Source organism: Staurois parvus, unplaced genomic scaffold (genome assembly GCF_062004578.1).
Source record: "Staurois parvus isolate SC_StPar_1 unplaced genomic scaffold, SC_StPar_1.0 ptg002543l, whole genome shotgun sequence".
NCBI lineage: Eukaryota > Metazoa > Chordata > Amphibia > Anura > Ranidae > Staurois > Staurois parvus.
In genome coordinates this window covers 1-10,000 of record NW_028320339.1, presented here as the reverse complement: position 1 = coordinate 10,000, position 10,000 = coordinate 1, and the positions used below count along the sequence as shown (strand labels likewise).

The 10,000-nt window shown below is 48.8% G+C and overlaps 1 long non-coding RNA gene across 1 annotated transcript in view; it reads right to left on the bottom strand.

The window, feature by feature from the left end:
* LOC149430664 (uncharacterized) overlaps window positions 1-8,692 on the bottom strand; it is a 22,565-nt gene extending 13,873 nt beyond the window's left edge. The window contains exons 1-2 of the long non-coding RNA XR_016309478.1: window positions 8,606-8,692; window positions 7,089-7,223 (exon numbers count right to left, since the gene is read on the bottom strand). This is a non-coding gene — a long non-coding RNA (uncharacterized LOC149430664). The remainder of the gene's footprint in view (window positions 1-7,088; window positions 7,224-8,605) is intronic.
* Window positions 8,693-10,000: the final 1,308 nt, after the last annotated feature.

The window sequence follows — 10,000 nt, the reverse complement described above, 5'->3', positions numbered from 1 at the left end:
CACTACTCCTCCCACTGACACCAATCATGGGACACTACTCCTCCCACTGACACCAATCATGGGACACTACTCCTCCCACTGACACCAATGATGGGGCACTACTCCTCCCACTGACACCAATCATGGAGCACTACTCCTCCCACTGACACCAATCATGGGACACTACTCCTCCCACTGACACCAATGATGGGGCACTACTCCTCCCACTGACACCAATCATGGAGCACAACTCCTCCCAGTGACACCAATGATGGGGCACTACTCCTCCTACTGACACCAATGATGGGGCACTACTCCCACTGACACCAATGATGGGGCACTACTCCTCCCACTGCCACCAATGATGGGGCACTACTCCTCCCACTAACACCAATCATGGTGCACTACTCCTCCCACTGACACCAATGATGGGGCACTACTCCTCCCACTGACACCAAGGATGGGGCACTACTCCTCCCACTGACACCAAGGATGGGGCACTATTCCTGCATCCATACGGATGTCAGATTGGGATCAGCATCTGTGTCCATGTTACCACTACGTCCCAACTGACATCAATGGAACTGCCTGCACAGGGATGCATGAACACCGGGACATCCCCTGCAAATAAACACGGCCCCCCACGGCGGTACACATTGGTATGTCCCCTATGAATGTGGCCTAAAAACCGGGAACTATTCTGCTGTTGGTCCAATGGGGAGATCTCCTTGGGTCAGCAGATCTGCAGGAGCAGCATGGAGGACCGCTAGTCCCTGCGGGGACACCGGCAGGTTGGACAACACGAAGCGGGGTGGGGGCAGGGAGATGAACTCTAGTCTGTAGCCCCTGGACACCACGTCTCTTACCTGAGCTTCTGAGATGTCTGCTGACCAGGTGACCCCAAAGGCCAACAGACGTCCCCCCACTTTAGGAAATGGGGAAATCCCTTCAGGAGGTTTAATAGGACTAGTCTGAAGGTTTAGGGATTAGGGGCCCCAGGATTGTGACTGAACTGGGCCCCTGGCTTAGGTCTGGTCTTGGAGGATGAAGCTTGGGAGAAAAGAAAGGAACTCTGATTGGCTTCAGAAGTGGGAGGAGTCTTTCCAGCTTGAGGCCTTTTCTGCTGGGACCAATGAGAACCCTTCCTGCCAGTGACGTCCTTTATGGAGATGTCTGAAGAGGCACCAAAGAGACGTTCACCATCAACATGGCGCCCCGAATGCAGTGTGATGTTGCTGCAATTGTCGCATGGCAAGACGCATGAGAACTGCGGGATGACGTGTGTGTTACATCGCACCTGGCTGAAGGCACCAAAGAGACGTCCACCATCAGAAGACATATATACAATGTTCTCTCTATATTGGGGTGTCCCCCCCCCCATCATATCTGTATATACAATGCTCTCTCTATATTGGGGTGTCACCCCCCCCATCATATCTGTATATACAATGTTCTCTCTATATTGGGGTGTCACCCCTCCCCCATCATATCTGTATATACAATGTTCTCTCTATATTGGGGTGTCACCCCTCCCCCATCATATCTGTATATACAATGTTCTCTCTATATTGGGGTGTCACCCCTCCCCCCATCATATCTGTATATACAATGTTCTCTCTATATTGGGGTGTCACCCCCCCCCCCATCATATCTGTATATACAATGTTCTCTCTATATTGGGGTGTCACCCCCCCCCCATCATATTTGTATATACAATGTTCTCTCTATATTGGGGTGTCACCCCTCCCCCATCATATCTGTATATACAATGTTCTCTCTATATTGGGGTGTCACCCCCCCATCATATCTGTATATACAATGTTCTCTCTATATTGGGGTGTCACCCCTCCCCCATCATATCTGTATATACAATGTTCTCTCTATATTGGGGTGTCTCCCCTCCCCCATATCTATATACACTGTTCTCTCTATATTGGGGTGTCACCCCTCCCCCATCATATCTGTATATACAATGTTCTCTCTATATTGGGGTGTCACCCCTCCCCCATCATATCTGTATATACAATGTTCTCTCTATATTGGGGTGTCACCCCTCCCCCATCATATCTGTATATACAATGTTCTCTCTATATTTGGGTATCACCCCCCCCAATTATATCTGTATACAGTGAGGAACAGAAGTATTTGAACCCCCTGCGATTTTGCAAGTTCTCCCACTTAGAAATCACCTGTCTGAGCTCTTTATAGACACCTGTCCACCCCACAGTCAGTCAGACGCCAACTACTACCATGGGCAAGAGCAAAGAGCTGTCAAAAGACACCAGAGACAAAATGGTGGACCTCCACAAGGCTGGAAAGGGCTATGGGGCAATTGCCAAGCAGCTTGGTGAAAATAGATCAACTGTTGGAGCAATTGTTAGAAAATGGAAGAGGCTGAAGACGACTGTCAGTCTCCCTCGGACTGGGGCTCCATGCAAGATGTCCCCTCGTGGGGTATCACTGATGAGAAGAAAGGTGAGGAATCAGCCCAGAACTACAAGGGAGGAGCTGGTCAATGACATGGAGAGAGCTGGGACCACAGTTTCACAGGTCACTGTCGGTAGAACACTACGACGTCATGGTTTCCAATCATGCATTGCACGGAAGGTTCCCCTGCTCCAGTCATCACATGTCCAGGCCCGTCTGAAGGTTCCCCTGCTCCAGTCATCACATGTCCAGGCCCGTCTGAAGGTTCCCCTGCTCAAGTCATCACATGTCTAGGCCCGTCTGAAGGTTCCCCTGCTCCAGTCATCACATGTCCAGGCCCGTCTGAAGGTTCCCCTGCTCCAGTCATCACATGTCCAGGCCTGTCTGAAGGTTCCCCTGCTCCAGTCATCACATGTCCAGGCCCGTCTGAAGGTTCCCCTGCTCCAGTCATCACATGTCCAGGCCCGTCTGAAGGTTCCCCTGCTCCAGTCATCACATGTCCAGGCCCGTCTGAAGGTTGCCAATGACCATCTGGATGATGCAGAGGAGGCATGGGAGAAAGTCATGTGGTTAGAGGAGACCAAAGGAGAACTTTTGGTCTAAACTTCACTCGTCGTGTTTGGAGGAAAAAGAAGGATGAGTTGCATCCCAAGAACACCATCCCTACTGTGAAGCATGGGGGTGGTAACATCATGCTTTGGCGGTGCTTTTCTGCGAAGGGGACAGGATGTCTGCACTGTATTAAGGAGAGGATGAATGGGGCCATTTATTGTGAGATTTTCAGCAACAACCTCCTTCCCTCAGTCAGAGCAGTGAAGATGGGTCGTGGCTGGGTCTTCCAACATGACAACGACCCGAAGCACACAGCCAGGAGAACCAAGGAGTGGCTCCGTAAGAAGCATATCAAGGTTCTGGAGTGGCCTAGCCAGTCTCCACACCTAAATCCAATAGAACATCTTTGGAGGGAGCTGAAACTCCGTGTTGCTCAGCGACAGCCCCGAAACCTGACAGATCTAGAGGAGATCGGTGTGGAGGAGTCGGCCAAAATCCCTGTTGCAGTGCAAACCTGGCCAAGGACTACAGGAACCGTCTGACCTCTGTAATTGCAGACAAAGGCTTCTGTACCAAATATTAACACGGATCTTCTCAGGGGTTCAAATACTTCTGTTCCTCACTGTATACAATGTTCTCTCTATATTGGGGTATCCTCCCACGTTGGGAAATGGCGGCTTCCCCTTAGGACGTTTCATAGAACTTGTCTGAAGGTTTGAGGATTAGGGGCCCCAGGCTTGTGACTGAACTGGGCCCCTGGCTTAGGTCTGGCCTTGGAGGTTGAAGTCTCAGAGAAACGTCAGGAACGCTTCTTGGCTTCAGAGGAAGGAGTTGTAGTCCCAGCTTGAGGCCTTTTCTGCTGGGGCCAATGAGAACTCTGACTACCAGTGCCGTCCTATATGAGGTTGTCTAAGGGTCAGGTTGAGGGCACAGAGGAGACCTTCACCATCAGAAGACATGAGCACGAAGCGTTCTTCACATGGCCGCTCCACAGACCAACATCTCACACAAAGAGTTCTCCTCATGTTCACAGACAGGACACTCATGTGGGAAATAAGATGGACGACATCAACGAACCCGTCCACCCAATAATGTACAGCTGAAGACATCATCTCTAATCTCTACTGGACATCACTGATTTACCCCGCTCAGCGGGGGCGGGCCTTATACATCAGAGGCCAAAATATGGGCAGCACAGAGGCTTAGTGGTTAGCCTTGCAGCACTGGGGTCCTTGGTTCAAATCCTGACCAGGACCCTATCTGCATGGAGTTTGCATGTTCTCCCTGTGCCTGCGTGGGTTTCCTCCGGGTACTCCGGTTTCCTCCCACACTCTAAAAACAGGCAACCTCGTGTTGGTGGTGTAGTGGTTAGCATAGCTGCTTTCCAAGCAGCTGACGTGGGTTCGATTCCCAGCCAACGCAATATCCAAGATGGCTGCTTCGCCTCCTTAGTATTGGCGTGATAATATTAACTAGAAAATCTACAATTTCTGGGGAAATTGTGTAAAGTGTTCTTGCAGCCAACCCTAACCAAGTGATTGATGAAATGTAAGCAGTGCAGATGGCAAGCCTGATAGTAAGAAATGCATTTCAACTTTTATTTTGCAGCTCACAGTCCAGCCTGGTGACTCATCTGCCTGGTGAGTCATGTTTGGTTGCTATAGCAACTCACTCAGTCAGGAATGTGAGAAGGGCTGTTCTAAACACACTGCTCCAACTTGCCAACTTCACTGGCGATTGCCATCTTCAAACACTTTTAAAACTGCAAGTATAAATGCTACTGCGAAGAGCTTGATATTGTGACAATCACAAGAAGCAGAGCTACATTTTGATGTATAGTATGTCCCTGAAATATTAAAAATGAAGGTACAGTCGCAGTTTAAAAACGTACCTTGAAATTTCAGGTGGCTGTGAGTGAAGTTTCAATGAAAGTCAATGGGAGGGGTGAGTTGCAAACAAATGGTCATATTGTAAAAACTATCAGGAGTATGTCCGTGAACATTTTTAGTGACAGCAGGGATAGCTGAACGTTTTGATATAAGATATGTGTAGGTGGGCTTGAAAATGACAGAGTGATGGCAGTTTACAAATCATGTTCTGATTTTTCCTTCCACACTGTAGCTTTGTCATGTCTCACTCTAGTTGCGCCATTCATTCCTATGGGAAAATTTTGCCACAAAAACTGCGATATTTCGTGAACGATTTGGCGAAACGTTCCACAAAGTAATAGCAATCCGATCGGGAACAATCCGCACGTTTTGATATATTACTTGTCTTTGTAGTGTAAAAACTGTGGGAGGAGTTAGCGTGGCAAATATGGCTATAATAAGAATAAGAATATATACAGTCAGGTCCATAAATATTGGGACATGGACACAATTCTAACATTTTTGGCTCTATACACCACCACAATGGATTTGAAATGAAACGAACAAGATGTGCTTTAACTGCAGACTGTCAGCTTTAATTTGAGGGTATTTACATCCAAATCAGGTGAACGGTGTAGGAATTACAACAGTTTGCATATGTGCCTCCCACTTGTTAAGGGACCAAAAGTAATGGGACAATTGGCTTCTCAGCTCTTCCATGGCCAGGTGTGTGTTATTCCCTCATTATCCCAATTACAATGAGCAGATAAAAGGTCCAGAGTTCATTTCAAGTGTGCTATTTGCATTTGGAATCTGTTGCTGTCAACTCTCAAGGTCCCTTAACAAGTGGGAGGCACCTATGCAAACTGTTGTAATTCCTACACCGTTCACCTGATTTGGATGTAAATACCCTCAAATTAAAGCTGACAGTCTGCAGTTAAAGCACATCTTGTTCGTTTCATTTCAAATCCATTGTGGTGGAGTATAGAGCCAAAAATGTTAGAATTGTGTCCATGTCCCAATATTTATGGACTTGACTGTATGTGAGATAACAATCAGAGTTCTGCAAGAACACTTAATAAGAAATGGAAATAATATATTTTTTTATTTGTAGGTGAGAAGCAAATACAATAAAACGTAGAATTCTTTGATCCCTGTCTCCTTCAGCCACATCTGATCATATGTCCAGGAAAGGGCCAATCAGAGCAGCCTTTTACCATGTGGTCAGCTGTGCCCAATCACAGCCGATCAGTGTAAATCAGAAATGCTGGATATCGGCAGTCCTCTCCTCCCGCTCACAGCACATGAGGAGAGGAGAGCTGGGAAGCGGCATTTCTCAGAGGGGACAAATACACTGATCATCAGGGCACTAATTATCAGTGTAGCCCCATCAGTGCTTTGTATCGGTGCCATCAGTGCTAGCTGTCAGTGCTTATAAGTGTTGAATTTAAGGTCCCATCAGTGCATCATATTGGCGCAGCCTCAACACGGCCTCCTCATCAATACCCATCAGTGCTGACTATCAGTGCCTTCTCAGTGCTGGATTTCAGTGCCGATCAGTCCCTCGAATAAATGCCCATCAGTGCCGCTTGTCTGTGGCCATCAGTGCTGGCTGTCAGTGCCCATCAGTCCCACCAATCAATGCCCATCAGTGCTGGCTGTCAGTGCCCATCAGTCCCACCAATCAATGCCCATCAGTGCCCATCAGTGCAGCCTCATCTGCACACATCATTGAAAGAGAAAAATCACCTATTTACAAAACTTTAGAGAAAATATTTTTTTTTTTCATAATGTTTGGTCTTTCTTCTTTTGTTTAGCACAAAATAACCCCCCCTTCCCCCCCCCCCAGTGATGATTAAAAAAAAGCTCTATTTGTAAAAAAAAAAAGATATAAATTTAGTTTGGATGCAATGTTGCATGACCGTGCGATTGTTATTCAAAGTGTGACATCTGGCCTGGGCAGGAAGGGGGTAAAAGTGCCCGGTAGGCAAGTGGTTGATGTCACTTTAAGGCGGAATTTCCCCTTTTTGGTGGAGTTGCGCTTTAGTAAAAGGTCTGCATGCTGCATTATTTCCTCTATAACTCGCTGGCTTTAGATCTGTAAGTGTATGGTAATCCTTCCCTTCCTAACCAAACCGTTTATACAAAAAGAGCCGCAGAGGAGGCGGGGCTATAAAGAGAACCTGTTACAAAGTGACAGCTTTTCCCTTTCCCTGAATACTTGAGGCAGAATGAAGCAGAAGACTGAAATCAGGGACTTACATCTCCTCCGCTGTCCTTCATCCCGATGATGTCTGGGGGCGGAGCCAAAGTAACTACGGCGCCCGCAGGTAAGTGCACCCCAGTACTGGCGGGCACGCTGGACGAGATGGCGGCGACTGGAGAGGCATCAGCAACCTGGAGGAGAATGTGCAAAATTGTATAACAGAACAAAGAAAACGGTTTGGTTTTTTTTCCCCAATCTTTTTAGCACAAAAAGAAAACAACCCAGTGGGGGCTCAGTGGTGGATGTGAGGAGGAAAGTCTCATTGATGGAGGTGGCGAGGGAAGTCTCATTGATGGAGGTGCGGAGAGAAGTCTCATTGATGGAGGTGGGGAGGAAAGTCTCATTGATGGAGGTGGGGAGGGAAGTCTGGCCTGTTTAGCCAAATCCAAAAACGGACAGATGGACCTGATTGGAACGGTTATGTGAAAGAGACCAGAACCAATCACATGGGCAAAAACCACCACAAATCCTATCTATTCCTATTGGTTCCCTCTGATGCTCCTCCATCTCCCAGCCTGAGCTCTGCTGTACAGGAGATTATGAGGATTCATTGATGTTCTTTTCATACCTGGAGTCCAGCTTCAAAGGAGAATCTATAATGTGTATTTCATCCTGAGCTCTAGGTGACAGAGTGCATGTATGTATTACATGTGCTGTAGACTGGGGGCTAGCGTGGTTGACAGCACGCCCCTCTATTCCCCCCCCACCGCTGTCTGACCGTGATGTTTTGAAGAAGAATGGATGAGAGTTGATGGATGGCGCTGATTTCAGCACCAGGCGCTTGCCCAAGACCGATGCCATCCTACATACATGGGGGGGGGGGGGGGGGGACATATCATAGCAGAGGGGGTAGAAGATAGTCAGCTCACCGTGAGCTCCACAATACAAATGCAGTGCAGAGGGTGTGTGAACACCGTACCCCCCCCCCCCCCAGGTCCCTCTGTACTTACTTCTGGCCATCCTGAGTTGTCAGGGTTTCTTCAGCAGGTCCAGTGGTCAGGGAATGTGAAATATCCGCTCTTTTCTGTGCAGCGCTCACAAGACGGACCAGATAGACTCCCTGTGACAGCGCCGAGCAATCAGAATCCATCTGCTCCTTCCAGGAAGTGCTGCCCAGAGAATCCCTGGACTACTGGGTCACCTGTGGGAGCCCTGACAGCTCCCACCCCAAAGGTAAGTACAGCAGGTATCGGGGGATGGGAGGGGGGGTTGTACACCTTTACAGTTATCCTTTAAAGTTGAAGTAACATTTGATAAACATTTACTGGACGTACACTATCCGGGGGCACTCTCATCCTTGGACACTTTTCTGGGGACCCTCAGGGATACCCCACATTACAGAGCTGCCTCTCTTCATCAAATATGTTTTCCCATTTGGGATCCAGGCCTCCTAACACGCTATTAGTAATACAGAGAAGAACTGGCCGGGGCTGACAACACTGCTTGGGATTTCAGTGCAGCAGAGACAGTGTTGTCAGCTCAGTGATGAAGGGCATTCCCCATGTGAACTCACCATTGGCTGTCAGAGAAGACAGGGGGCGCGCCATCATCCCTTCGGCTACACTGGGGTCTGTCGCCCTCTTCTGAACGCCCCCTTTTATTAATGTTGGGGGGTCAGCAAGGAATGTGTCCGGGAATATTTCCTGATCTTCTAGAAGAGTAAAACGGATGGTTAGTTCACAATGGTGACCCATCAGAATCACAAACCAAATCATCACAACTCAAAGAAACCTTTTCCCAGCATAGAAGATACAAATGCAAACTGACAGCCAGAGAAATATTCTCCAACAATAGAAGTTCACCTTAAAAAACAATGAAATAAATAAATAAATGCCGTGTTTTGCAGGTAAAAAAAATGTGTATTTATAATTGTTTTATTAGCAGCTTGTAAAGCATTGCATCCGCCATCCGTCCTGATTACCCCGGTAAAGGTCATACAGGGGGTCCCAAACATGGGGGGGGGTGTACAGCCATGGTGGGGGGGGGTGTACAGCGATGATGGGGGGGGTACAGCGATGATGGGGGGGTGTACAGCGATGATGGTGGGGGGGGGTGTACAGCGATGATGGTGGGGGGGGGTGTACAGCGATGATGGGGGGTGTACAGCGATGATGGTGGGGTATAGCGATGATGGGGGGTATAGCGATGATGGGGGGGGGTATAGCAGTGATGGGGGGTACAGCGATGATGAAGGGGGGGTATAGCGATGATGGGGGGGTATAGTGATGATGGGGGGGGGTATAGCGATGATGGGGGGGTATAGCGATGATGGGGGGGTATAGCGATGATGGGGGGGGTATAGCGATGATGGGGGGGTATAGTGATGATGGGGGGGGTATAGAAATGATGGGGGGGTATAGCGGTGATGGGGGGGGTATAGCGATGATGGGGGGGGTATAGCGATGATGGGGGGTATAGCAATGATGGGGGGAATATAGCAGTGATGGGGGGGGGGTACAGCGATGATGGGGGGGGTATAGCGATGATGGGGGGGTATAGCGATGATGGGGGGGGGTATAGCGATGATGGGGTGTATAGCGATGATGGGGGGAATATAGCAGTGATGGGGGGGGGGGTACAGCGATGATGATGGGGGGGTATAGTGATGATGGGGGGGTATAGTGATGATGGGGGGGTATAGCGGTGATGGTTAATGATAACAATAAGTGTGACTATCAGAGGAGTTATGACGATGTATCACTATAACATTATATATGATTACACATCTTATTACCCATAATAATAATGGGGGCTGACCTCCCCCCCCCCCCCAGTGTCTCCTTCTCCCCCCCCAGTGTCTCCCTTCCCCCAGCACTTCCCCTTCCCGGCCACCCCGGGGCGCAGCTTCCCCAACTTCCCCTCCAGACACCATGAAAACACCGATCACTTCCTGCCTGGTCTCCATGGT